This window comes from Bufo bufo, chromosome 2 (genome assembly GCF_905171765.1).
Source record: "Bufo bufo chromosome 2, aBufBuf1.1, whole genome shotgun sequence".
In the NCBI taxonomy this organism is placed as follows: domain Eukaryota; kingdom Metazoa; phylum Chordata; class Amphibia; order Anura; family Bufonidae; genus Bufo; species Bufo bufo.
The window spans coordinates 159,043,638-159,057,599 of record NC_053390.1 but is presented as its reverse complement, the minus strand read 5'-3'; positions in this window follow the sequence as shown (position 1 = coordinate 159,057,599).

Below are 13,962 nucleotides of genomic sequence, written 5' to 3'. Positions count from 1 at the left end.
TTAGGAGGATTTTTATTAGGAAATGTAAATTGTTCTGAATATGAAAAACATGTTTAAAAGATTACAGATGGTATCTTCTCTCAATGGAATTCATGTTTCTATTTATTGATGAGGTGATCCCAACACATCAACATGGGCTCTACCATTATAAACAATTTCGAAAAATGACTACAAACTTGTCAGAAGGATCAATGGAGCATACATTCAATTTCTTTTATACTCTCAGTGGATATATTCCTTGGACCATGGCAAGTTCTCCTGATTCACTGATGGAGATCAGAACAGTAACAATGTGATGGAATGCAGAAAACAGGAGCCTGGCATTTTGCTTTTGGCTTCAGTTTAAAGAATAAAATCTAAAGTAAATAGTGACCTTCAAAAAAGGGCCAGTACTGCCCTTTATTGTCAAGTCAGTTCCTGTGGTGTTAAAATGCTTTTAAGAAACTGGCTAAGGCCAAGCTGAAGAAGTGGGCTGCAACTGAGTAACTTACTCGTTCTGATTTAAACAACCACTGAAGAAATGTACAAAATAGACTTTAGAGTGTTCAGCCGTGAAATGTATCTGTTGCTGTAAGCATCAAATGGATCTTGCAGTAATGCTTTGCCACATCCTAGAGCACCCGTGTCTGATTCAGATACCAAATAGCGAATCATTTGACCAGTTCATTAAAAATCAAAAATTTGATGAACATCATTTTGAACATAATATGCTGAAAAAATTATATTTCTATAAATTGGGGTTTTAAAGGCTATGAAAAAATTTAGAGGCTATATTTATTATTGAATGTTATACTGATTTGGGGATAAAATTATTTTTTCAATTGGTCTTTGTGATGGACTGAACCGTCACTGGGGCTGCTGGAGAGGCCTGAGGGCTAGTCTCCTTCCTATGGACTATGGACCCAAAACTATAGAGACCCCTCCCCCTCCCCCTGGCTCATTATTCTACAAAGGGAAAAATGGGTAGTTTCTGCCTGTGAGTGATTACGTTATCCCATTGTGTTGGTTAATTGTATCACAGGTGGGTGTTGTCTGCATGTGAGTGATAACATTATCCCATTGTGTTGATTAATTGTATCACATGTGTGTGTTTTCTGCCTGTAACTGCATGTGATTGGTTTATATCAAAACTGTCTCAGTCTTCCACAAGGTCCCCATGGGGAGTATCCCTTGCTGGAAGATCTGCATAAAAGGCTGGCATGTAGCCTCATTAAATGTCCTGTTCTACCCTTTATGAAGTCTGGGCTCATGTTTGGGGGATTGGAGAACTACACTCTGGGGATTACTATAATCATTATATTTTCCAGAGTATAATCCCTAGCTCTTGTAAGAGCTGTTCCTGCATCGCTCTCTAAAGGAAGAGAGGTGCACCCACTGGAACCTGGAAGCTTTGTCGTAGGTCCAGGGTGGATAGAAGATGGCAAGATCCCAACTAAGCTGCGTCAGTTCTTGGGGTCGGCAGTGCTTACGGCGTCAAGTGGAGCGCTTGGAGTCCTCAGGAAGCACTATGAGCATCCATCAATGGAGGTACCCAGTCGGGGTGCCAGGAGATCCATTACAGTGGTGGCAGCAGTGGGATGGCATCCTAGTGCGAGGAGAAGCAGCTCGGAGACACCGTTTGTAGATTTATAATTAGGGCAATGCTAGTACTCGTACAGCGCCCCTAACGACAGCAGCATGGAATCAGATAGTTCTTGGACAGTGTTCCATGAGGAAGAGGAGAATCACCCAGATTACAGGGATGCAGTCTGGAAAGGTGTATGGCAAGAGGCCCTGAAGGACGTGCAGCGTTGGTGGGGCAAGAGTCTCCCCAGTGAGGAGCAGAGGTTGCGGATGCGATGGGAACTGCGAATGCCTCTACTGGGAGACCAGCCCCTGAAGGGGTGGGTGTCGGAGCGTGAGACCCTGGTATGGCAGGAGACTTGGCTGGATGATGCATATGAGGCACTATGGGAGGACCCACAGTTGGCAGGTGAAGATTGGACCGAGGTCTTTCTACCGGCCCCGCAGGGATGCTGGGCAGCCGCCCAGATCCCCGGCGGCAGTGTATAATAAAGGGAGAAGAGACATTCGGTCTCTCTCCCCAGCAGCAGCCCATGTCACAGAGAGAGGAGACTGTCGGTCCCTCATCTCAGCAGCAAGCATCACTGGGAGTGGAGATGGTCACTACCCCTACCCAGCACCCAGCAGTATCCCAGGGAGAGGAGACAATCGGTCGATCTCCCCAGTGGCAGAGGGCGTTCCAGGGAGAAGAAGTAGCCGACCTCTCTCCCCAGCGGCAGTGTGGTTACCCAGGAGATGATATGGGTGGCATCACTCTTTTGCAGCAGAGTCAAGCAGACCAGTTGGAAGAGGTTCTGGACTCATCTTGTCTGACTAACACAGGTCCAGACCAGTTGGGGGTCTGGTACCTGGTTAGTCTACTGTTGGGAGGGGAGAAATGTGACGGACTAAATCGTCACTGGGGCTGCTGAAGAGGCCTGAGGGCTAGCCTCCTTACTATGGACTATGGACCCAGAACTATAGAGACCCCTCCCCCCCTTCCCCTGGCTATAAAGGGAAAAATGGGTAGTTTCTGCCTGAGAGTGATTACGTTATCCTGTTGTGTTGATTAATTGTATCACATGTGTGTGCTTTCTGCCTGTAACTGCATGTGATTGGTTTATGTAAAAACTGTCTCAGTCTTCCACAAGGTCCCTATGGGGAGTTTCCCTTGCTGGAAGACCTGCATAAAAGGCTGGCATGTAGCCTCATTAAATGTCCTGTTCTACCCTTTATGAAGTCTGGACTCATGTTTGGGGGATTGGAGAACTACACTCTGGGGATTACTATAATCATTATACTCTCCAGAGTATAATCCTTAGCTCTTGTAAGAGCTGTTCCTGTTCCTGCATCGCTCTCTGAAGGAAGAGAGGTGCACCCACTGGAACCTGGAAGCCTTGTCGTAGGTCCAGGGTGGGGAGAAGACGGCGAGATCCCAACCAAACTGCGGCGGTTCGTGGGGTCAGCAGTGCTTATGGTGTCAAGTGGAGTGCTTGGAGTCCTCAGGAAGCACTATGAGCATCCATCAACGGAGGTACCCAGTCGGGGTGCCAGGAGATCCGTTACAGTCTTATTACAATTTCTAAATCTTTTGCTTTCAGTGCATTTGCAGACAGTTTTTTCCCATTCTTGAGTGAATCTATCAGCAAGATATTCTGTATGTATCCAAGTGGCAACAGCAATCAATAGTAGGCTTTATCGGGTGCTCATCTAATGTCCCCTTCCCACAAATGGGACCAACAACCTCAAAGTTCTGATACAAGTCAGCAAACAATTTGCTAATAGGTGAGATAATTTGTCCAGCCGAGTTGTGCATTAAAGACAGTAGTTTTCAAAATTTTGAGCCCAATGTTGAAGACTTTCTCAAGCTGTGCTGTATGTGCACATGGTCTCTTAGTGTGGAGTCATTCCTATCAGTTCATAAACATTCATTGTAGCTAAATTCATTGTAGCTTAGTGTAGCTGAGTGTTTATGAACTATCAGGAGTTCAGAGATAAAGGCTTCAGATCAAGCCCAGGGGTTGGATTCAAAGTTTTAGCAACAGGTTCCCTACTCCAGGGCCGGCGTCAGCACCAGGCATACCCGGGTAATTGTCGGGGCCCACTGTTCCTTAGGGGCTCTGGGCTAATGACTTACTAATGCAATAAATGCATCATGCATGGTGTGGTGTTTTTGGGGAGGGATCCCGTCTCCACTAATAGCAGAATAATGAATTGCGCAACAAACCTCTTTGTGGGGGAATTCCTTAGACACCCCCCTCCAGTATACCTCGTACCACATACTATAATGTAATGTATATGGATGAGGAAAAGAAATGCACAGCAATCAGTAAAGCAAATATTCCTACTAAAATGACTGAGCCTTTAGAAATATTTTCTTTACTGCTTGCTGTGTATTTATTTTCCTCATCCATATACATGTATGTACATAGTATGTGGTAGCCTGAGGTATACTGGGGGGGGGTGTCTAAGGAATTCCCCCACAAAGATGTTAGTTGCTCATTATTCTCCTATTAGTGGGGGCTGGGGGGATCCCTCCCCAAAAACACCACACCATGTAGCATTAGTACGTGGTATTTGGTAGCACACACACACACCATGCATTGCAAATTCCTGTATGACTCTGGTCTGGGGACCTAATAATTTATCTATATTCTGTAGTTGCCCCCACCCTCTACAGAAAATAAATTCTGCCTGCAGACTACCTAAATAAATGGAAACACCAAATTAGACCCCTAAATTCAGACCATTATATTCAGACCCCAGATTAGACCCCTAAATTAGTTTACTAAGATCCTAAATAAAATCAGAGCCCCAGACTAGACTCTTAAATTCTCAACTTAGACCAGAACCCCTAAATTAACTGTTACCCCAGTCTTCTAAATTCAGACCCCCCAGACTATGTATAATACATGGTCTGGGGGTCTAAATTTAGAAGACTGGGGTAAGAGTTCATGCCACAAGGGGGCCAACTGAGGCTTTATCGCCCAGGGGCCCACATGAACCTGGAGCCAGCCCTGCCCTACTCAATGGCGGACACGCGTCATCATGACACAAGTTTACATATACATACACCATATATATGCGACACACGTACACATAAATACACCATATACATGGTACACATACATAAATACACCATATATACACTACACACACATACCACCCAACTTTTAAAAAGCCTAAGGACTCAAACTATCAGTGGTGCGCGAAGCACGCCGCAACAAGTTTTTTAAGGTGCTGACCCACACCTCTAACTCCACCCAATGTCTATCTGTACATGTCCAAACCCTGCCTAGTCTCCATTGTGTCCCCCACACAGTAGCTATGCCATATCTGGGATGGTTGGGAGGTATGCATACATTAACAGAGTATATAATGTAGACACTACACTCACATAGTCACATATACAATATACACCCATACATGATAGATACAGTATATCAATTACACATAGGCTACACTTACAATAGATTTACCTACTCCATATACATTTTATACACATTTGTACCTGTCATGCTTCGGTGTGGGAGGGAAACACCACACCGAACATAGGAGAGAAGGGGGGAACAGGGAATCAGGCCTGAGAACTAGGGAATGAAGATGGACACCTCCTAGTGAAAATCCTAACCAAAATCCTGACTGACTACCAGTATGAACAGACCCCAAAGGTAGGTGAGTTCATACGCAGGAATACCTAGAGTCCTATCTAGCCCTAAAGGACCCTGGCACTAATGGCAGGGACGAGACTACCTGGTCCTCCAAAAGGAAGGACGAACAGGAGTCTTCTACAGGCCTAATACAAACAATAGGGAAAAGCAACACACAGAACCCAAACAAAAGGGAAAGGAAAGACTTAACTTCAAAGGAGCTATGGAAGCACCAGGAACTCAGCCGAGATCCAACCACAAACTATCCACAGGCACGGAAGCTATAAATCGCACAGCATTGTGGGAGATAACTATAAATAAGGAAGGTAAAATGATCCCATTAGCAACACCTGGAGGCAAGGCATGTGGCCATCACCAGAAAAAACACAGATGCCTATTGATCCACAGGGAAAACCTGTCAGATCAAACCACGTGTTACCAGTCTCACAGATCTCCTGCCACTCACTGTCGATGGGACGTCCGTATGTCTTGGTACGTCTGTGATAGTACCCCGCCTTCTATGGGTGACCTCCGGGCACCCAGGACCAACCTTATCCTGGTGAGACCTGTGAAAAGCTTTCACCAAACGACTGGCATTCACATCAGATGCCTGTACCCACATCTTCTCCTCTGGTCCATAACCCTTCCAGTGAACAAGATACTGAAGAGATCTATGGAGAACTCGAGATTCAATTATCTTGGTGATCTGAAATTCCAAACTACCGTCCACCATGACAGGAGCGGGTGGCAAGGAAGACGGCTCCAAAGGTTCAACATATCTCTTCAACAAAGATTTACGAAACACATTATGAATTTTCAGGGCCTGAGGGAGTTCAAGATGAAAAGCTACAGGATTAATAATGGCAGTGATCTTATATGGACCAATAAACCTTGGACCTAACTTCCAAGAAGGTACCTTCAACTTATTGTTTCTTGTGGACAGCCAAACAGAATCACCCACTCTTAGGTCCAGACCATTCATACGTTTCCTGTCAGCCACACGTTTATACTTGTTGCCCATATTCATCAAGTTATCTTGAATTTTCTGCCATTATAGATGACAATGATGACGAAAAACGTTCCTCCTCAGGGATACTGTCACGGTCATATTGGTTCTTGACCGTGACGCGGTTGCCGTGCAGACTCGTTCTTATTGCAACGTGTAGTTTGCGGGTTTTCACGTGCACTTCCCCTTTAGTTGTGTCTCCCTGCTGTGTGGTGTGCGTGGGGTTAATATCCTGACTTGGTTAGATCAGGGTGTGGTCTCTTCTAGCTATTTAGCTTTTGCTTGTAGCTTGGAGGTTAGTTGTGCTCTAGCCTTGCTTTGGGCTGGAAGCTATGCTCCAATCTGTGGCTATTCTATCTGCCCAGTCATTGAGGGCCACCTTGTAGGACATCGAAGGTCTCGTAGCAATGTCATTACTTTGTCTCCCTTGTATCCTCTATGTACCCAACCTCACTTGTTGTATGTTTGGTGTGGGTTTATGTTGTTTGCTTGTTTTAAGTCTTGTTTGTTGTTACATGTCTGGGATGTTGTTGTTGTTTGTCCCTGCATGAGTGCAAGACGTTTCCCTGTGTGTGTTGTCCCTCCAGAAGGGGGTTGGTTTCCTGGAGGGGTGAACCATTTCCCTAGGATGTGCATTTACTGAAGTCCTGATTCCTGTGTGTCAGTACGGACTGCATCCGGAAGGTGTTTGGATGGCAGCGCGTCTTTTTAGGTTCCAGGTTACTTCAGCTGTGTTCTTTGGTGTCTTCCAGCAGCTGCAGCAGGTAAGTGACCAGATTTACTGTTGTGGTTGGTTCAGTTTTCTCTTGCCACTGGTTACTTACCTGTCATTTCCTTGATGTTGTCCTTTGTTGCTAGGCCTGTGGGAGACTCTGGTTCATCAGTGTCGTGGATGAACCAGTTGGTCTCTTGTCCCTTTCTCCTTACCTCAGGGTAATTCAGGTATTTCAGGGTTCTGAGGGTCCGGCGTATGGGCCCTCCTACCATCAGGGTCTGCTCATACAGATAGGAGATTAGGGCCAGATTTAGGGATGCTTTAGGAGGTGACCTGCTCCCTGATCCCAGCATCCAGGCTTAGTTGTTACCTTATATTTATGACATTGTACAGTGGGGGGTTTTCCCCACTCCCCGCCGTGACAGATACCAGAAGTATCAAAACCAGAAAATGTGCCAAACTGCGGGTGAAACCTATATGCCCCAAAAAACTGTGACTTCCCAGTGGACTCCTGTCTACGATTATTTATGGCAAACTCTGCCAAAGACAAAAACGAAGACCACTTCTCCTGGTTCTCAGAGACAAAACATCTCAAGTAAGTCTCCAGAATCTGATTAGTGCGCTCCGTCTGTCCGTTCGACTGAGGATGAAAAGCCGAAGAAAAGGACAGTTGTACCCCCAGTCAAGTACAGAACGTTTTCCAGAATCTGGAAACAAACTAAGTCCCACGATCCGAGACCACGTCAGAAGGAAGGCCATGGAGTTTCACAATGTTGTCAACAAACACATGTGCAAGTGTTTTTGCATTAGGTAGGCCCGGCAACGCTATAAAGTGCACCATTTTACTAAAGCGGTCAACTAACACCAGAATAACTGTCTTTCCTGAAGAATTAGGTAGATCAGTGATAAAATCCATGGATAAGTGAGTCCATGGTCTGGACTGGATGGGCAACGGAAGTAGAGATCCGGAAGGTCGAGCATGTGTCACCTTAGTGCGTGTACAGGTACTACAGGCTAACACATAGTCCTCAACAAACTTTCGCAACCCTGGACACCAGAATATACGAGATGAGGTCGGCAGTGGATCTACTCCCAGGGTGTCCCGTAAGACCCGTACAGTGATGTTCCTCAAGCACCTTGTGACGCAATTCCGATGGCACAAACAGGTTCCCAGAGGGACAAGAATTTGGTGTGTCTCCCTGGGCCTCTAACATCTTCACCTCTAGGTCAGGGTAAAGAGCGGATATCACCACCCCTTCCGACAGACTAGGATTTTCAAAATCATCACCTCCTGGAAAACTACGTGACAAGGCATCTGCCTTGATGTTCTTAACCCCAGGATGATAAGCAACAGTGAAATTGAATCTGGTGAAAAACAAAGACCATCTGGCCTGCCTCGGGTTCAGTCGTTTAGCCGACTCCAGGTAAGCCAGGTTTTTCGTGATCAGTGAACACCGTGATTGGATGAATAGCCCCTTCCAAACAATGACACCACTCCTCAAAAGCCAACTTAATTGCCAGTAACTCTCTGTTACCTACATCATAATTTCTCTCTGCGGAAGAAAGTTTTTTAGATAAAAAGGCACATGGACGCCATTTACCAGGTGACGGGCCCCACACAGAACCCAAACAAAATACAAAAGGGAAAGCAAAGACTTAAAGAGGACCTTTCATGGGTCCAGACTTTATAAACTAAGTATGTAAGGTATACAGCGGGGATCTAATAGTGCTTACTATTTTTTCTGGGCGCCGCTCCATTTGCCCGCTGTGGCCCCCGTTGTATGCTAATTTTCGCATCGGTACAGGGAGAAAGAGACTGCCCTGTTTCTCAAGGGGCATCTCCTTCTCCCTGGCTGTGAGCCGTCCAATTGCAGCGGAGAGCGTCACAGCCAGGGAGTAAAAAAACTCACCACTGCGATAGGACAGCTCACAGCCAGCGAGAAGGAGACACCGCTTGAGAAACAGGGCAATCTCCTCCTCCCTGTACCAATGCAAAAATTAGCATACCAGGCGGGAGAATACAACGGAGGCCACAGCGGGCAAACGGAGCGGTGCCCAGAAAAATAGTAAGCGCTATTAGATCCCCACTGTATGCCCTACATACCTGATACTTAGTTTATAAAGTCTGGACCCATGAAAGGTCCTCTTTAACTTCAAAGGGGCTATGGAAGCACCAGGGATTCAGCCGAGATCCAACCACAAACTATCCACAGGCACAGAAGCTATAAACCGCACAGCATTGTGGGAGAAGCAACTATAAATAAGGAAGGTTAAATGACCACATTAGCAACACCTGGAGGCAAGGGGTGTGGCTATTACCAGAAACAACACAGACGCTTATTGATCCACAAGGAAAACCTGTCAGATCAAACCACGTGTTGCCAGTCTCAAAGATCTCCTGCCACTCACTGTCGCCGGTTCCTACTTTTCCATCGTCCACCTACTTTCTGAACAACTCATCCTGCGACGTCCAATACTGTGCTCGCTGTGCTACCCAATACTATGCTACAGAAACAGATAATCCCCCTGATAATACTAGTACCACACAGATAGTGAACCCAATACTGTGCCCGCTGTGCTCCCAGTACTATACTATAGAAACAGATAATCCCCCTGTGATGGACTGAACCGTCACTGGGGCTGCTGGAGAAGCCTGAGGGCCAGCCTCCTTCCTACGGACTATGGACCCAGAACTATTGAGACTCCCACTGATTGTGTTAGTGATGGGATTTAGATAGCTGACTTTAGGAGCAGCCGACTCCTAGATGAGTAGATCACCCTATGATACACTCAGGAGATAATCCCATCACATATGTCTCCTTTCTCCCTATTCATTCATTATGGAGGGGGTGAAGATGTCTGTTTGCATGTTGTTCATGGTTGATTGATTTATGTTGTTAGACTTCTTGAACTGTATATATACTGAGTTGATCTTTAATAAAGTGAGTTCCTGTTTTACCTTCAACATAGAGCCTTGTTTCATGTGTGTGGGGATTGCTATACGCTGTATACTCCCCTGGCTATAACCCCTAGCTCTTGTAAGAGCTGTTCCTGTTCCTTGTTCCTGTGGTGGTTATGGTGTCGAGCAGAGTGCTTGGAGCCCTCAGGAAGCACTAGGAGCATCCATCAACAGAGGTACCCAGTCGGGGTGCCAGGAGATCCATTACATTGGTGGCAGCAGTGGGATGGCGTCCTAGTGCGAGGAGAAGCACCTCAGAGACACCGTTCATGGAGTATATTGAGGGCAACACTAGTATTCGTAGGGCATCATACCAGACTTCCTTTCTGTCTGCATCCCTGTAGTCCGCGGCCACCTCCTCCTCCTTGTCATGGAATGCTGTCCGAAGACTAGTTGATTCCATCCTGCTGTATCCAGGGGCGCTTTATGGATACTAGCATTGCCCTCAATATACTCCACGAACGGTGTCTCCGAGCTGCTTCTCCTCGCATTAGGACGCCATCCCACTGCTGCCACCACTGTAACGGATCTCCTGGCACCCCGACTGAGTACCTCCGTTGATGGTGGCTCCTAGTGCTTCCTGAGGGCACCAAGCACTCCACTCGACACCGTAACCACCACAGGAACAGCTCTTACAAGAGATAGGGGTTATAGCCAGGGGTGTATACAGCGTATAGCAATCCCCACACACATGAGACGAGGCGCTATTGTAAAGGTAAAACAGGAACTCACTTTATTGAAGATCAACTCAGTATATATACAGTTCAAGAAGTCTAACAACATAAATCAATCAACCGTGAACAACATGCCAACAGACATCTTCACCCCCTCCTTAATGAATGAATAGGGAGAGAGGAGACACGTGTGATAGGATTTTCTCCTGAGTGTATCATAGGGTGATCTACTCATCTAGGAGTCAGCTGCTCCTAGAGTCAGCTATCTTAATCCCATCACCAACACAATCAGTGGGAGTCTCAATAGTTCTGGGTCCATGGTCCGTAGGAAGGAGGCTGGCCCTCAGGTTTCTCCAGCAGCCCCAGTGACGGTTCCGTCTGTCACACCGCCTGTTAACACTATTACCACACAGATAGTGCCACTTCAATAAATATTTTCACACACTGTCCTAAAATAACTGCACCCAGCAAATAGTGCCCCTGACACTAATGGAAACATAGAAACAGAAAAATAGAATGTGTCGGCAGATAAGAACCATTTGACCCATCTAGTCTGCCCAATATACTGAATACTATGAATAGCCCCTGGCCCTATTTTATATGAAGGATGGTAATATGCCTATCCCATGCATGCTTAAACTCCTTCACTGTATTTGCAGCTTCAACTTCTGCAGGAAGGCTATTCAATGCATCCATTACTCTCTCAGTGAAGTAATACTTCCTGATATTACTTTTAAACCTTTGCCCCTCTAATTAAAAACTATGTCCTCTTGTAGCAGTTTTTCTTCTTTTAAATATTCTCCCCTCTTTTACCGTGTTGATTCCCTTTATGTATTTAAAGGTTTCTATCATATCCCCTCTGTCTCGTCCTTCTTCCAAGCTATACATGTGAAGGTCCTTTAATCTTTCCTGGTAAGTTTTATCCTGCAATCAATGTACTAGTTTAGTAGCTCTTCTCTGAACTCTCTCCAAAGTATCAATATCCTTCTGGAGATATGGTCTCCAGTACTGCGCACAATTCTCCAAATTTGGTCTCACTAGTGCTCTGTAGAGCAGCATGAGCACCTCCCTCTTTCTACTGTTAATGTCTCTCCTTATACACCCAAGCATTCTGTTAGCATTTCCTGCTGCTTTATGACATTGTCTGCCTACCTTTAAGTCTTCTGAAATAATGACCCCTAAATCCCTTTCCTCAGATACTGAGGTTAGGATTGTATCACTGATTTTATACTCTGCTCTTGGTTTTTTACGCCCCAGGTGCATTATCTTGCACTTATCAACATTAAATTTTAGTTGCCAGATTTTTGACCATTCCTCTATTTTTCCTAAATCCTTTTCCATTTAGAGTATCCCTCCAGGAACATCAACCCTGTTACAAATCTTTGTGTCATCAGCAAAAAGACACACCTTACCATCGAGGCCTTCTGCAATTTCGCTGATAAAGATATTAAACAATATGGGTCCCAGAAAAGATCCCTGAGGTACCCCACTGGTAACAAGACCATGGTCTGAATATACTCCATTGACTACAACCCTCTGTTGTCTGTCCCTCAGCCACTGCCTAATCCATTCAACAATATGGGAGTCCAAGCACAAAGACTGCAATTTATTGATAAGACTTCTATGTGGGACAGAATCAAAAGCCGTACTAAAGTCTAGATAAGCGATGTCTACTGCACCTCCGCCATCTATTATTTTAGTCACCCAATCAAAAAAATCAATAAGATTAGTTTGACATAATCTTCCTGAAGTAACCCCTTGCTGTTTTTCATCTTTCAATCCATGGGATTTTGGATGTTCCACAATCCTCTCCTTAAGTATGGTTTCCATTCATTTCCCCACTATTGATGTCAGGCTTACTGGCCTATAGTTGCCCGATTCCTCCCTACTACCTTTCTTGTAATGGGCACAACATTTGCTAATTTCCAATCTTTTGGGACGACTCCTGCTACCAGTGATTGGTTAAGTAAATCTGTTAATGGTTTTGCTAGTTCACCGCTAAGCTCTTTTAATTGCTTTGGGTGTACCCCATCAGGCCCCTGTGACTTATTTGTATTAATTTTAGACAGCTGACTTAGAACCTCTTCCTCTGTAAAGACACATGCATCAAAAGATCCATTAGTCTTCCTTCCTAACTGAGGTCCTTTTCCTTCATTTTACTTTGTTAAAACTGAACAGAAGTATTTATTGAGGCAGTCAGGTAGTTCTTTATCTTCTTCCATATACCTTTCTTCTTTTGTTTTTCATTTGGTAATTTCTTGTTTTAGTTTCCTTTTTTGATTTATGTATCTGAAGAATGTCTTATCGCCTTTTTTCACTGACTGAGCTAATTTCTCTTCTGCCTGTGCTTTAGAAGCTCTTATAACTTGCTTGGCCTCTCTATGACTAATCTTATAAATTTGCCTGTCATCTTCGTTTTCGTTTTCTTTATAATTACTAAATGCTATCTTTTTGTTTTTAATGATTTTGGCCACTTCTGCTGAGTACCACAGTGGTCTCTTCCTTTTTTTTTGCTTTTACTGACAAGCCTAATGCAATTTTCTGTTGCCTTCAATAGTGCCACTTTTAAGTAGTCCCATTTCTCCTGGACTCCATTAAAACGGTTCCAATCTGATATGGACTCGTATACCACTAATCTGATTTTAGAAAAGTCTGTTTTTCTAAAATCTAAAACTTTTGTTTTTGTGTGGTGTGACTCAGTCACTGTACTTATAGTAAACCACACTGACTGGTGATCACTTGTTCCCAACCTTCCCCTACAGTAATATCAGATACCAAATTCCCATTTTTGAATACTAAAGCTAAAATGGCCTCCTTCCGGGTTGGCTCCTCAACTACTTGCTGTAGAGATAATCCCAGTAGGGAATTTAGAATATCTGTACTCCTTGCAGAACTAGCTATTTTGGTTTTCCAGTTTACATCAGGAAGATTAAAGTCTCCCATAATGATAACTTCCCCTTTCAATGTCATTTTAGCTATTTCCTCAACTAGTAGATCATCTAATTCTTTGACTTGGCCAGGTGGTCTATATATCACACCTACATGAGTTACCTTATAATTATCAAGCTGCAACATAACAAAAACTGACTCTAAATTGGTCTCGCTAACTTGTATTAAATTAGATTTTATGCTATCTTTCACATACAGGGCCACCTCTCCCCCTTTCTTGCCTTCTCTGTCTTTCCTATATAGAGAGAGCCCTGATATTGTTATATCCCAGTCATTACTCCCATTGAACCATGTCTCAGTAACAGCCACAAAATTTATATTCTCAGATGCCATTATAGACTAAAGTTCATTGATCTTATTCCCTAAACTGCGAGCATTTGTAGACAAGACTCTGAGCTTGTCATTTCTTAAATTATGTGCTACTGGCATCTTCTGGCCTTGTTTCGGGGAGCAGTCGGACTGCTGGA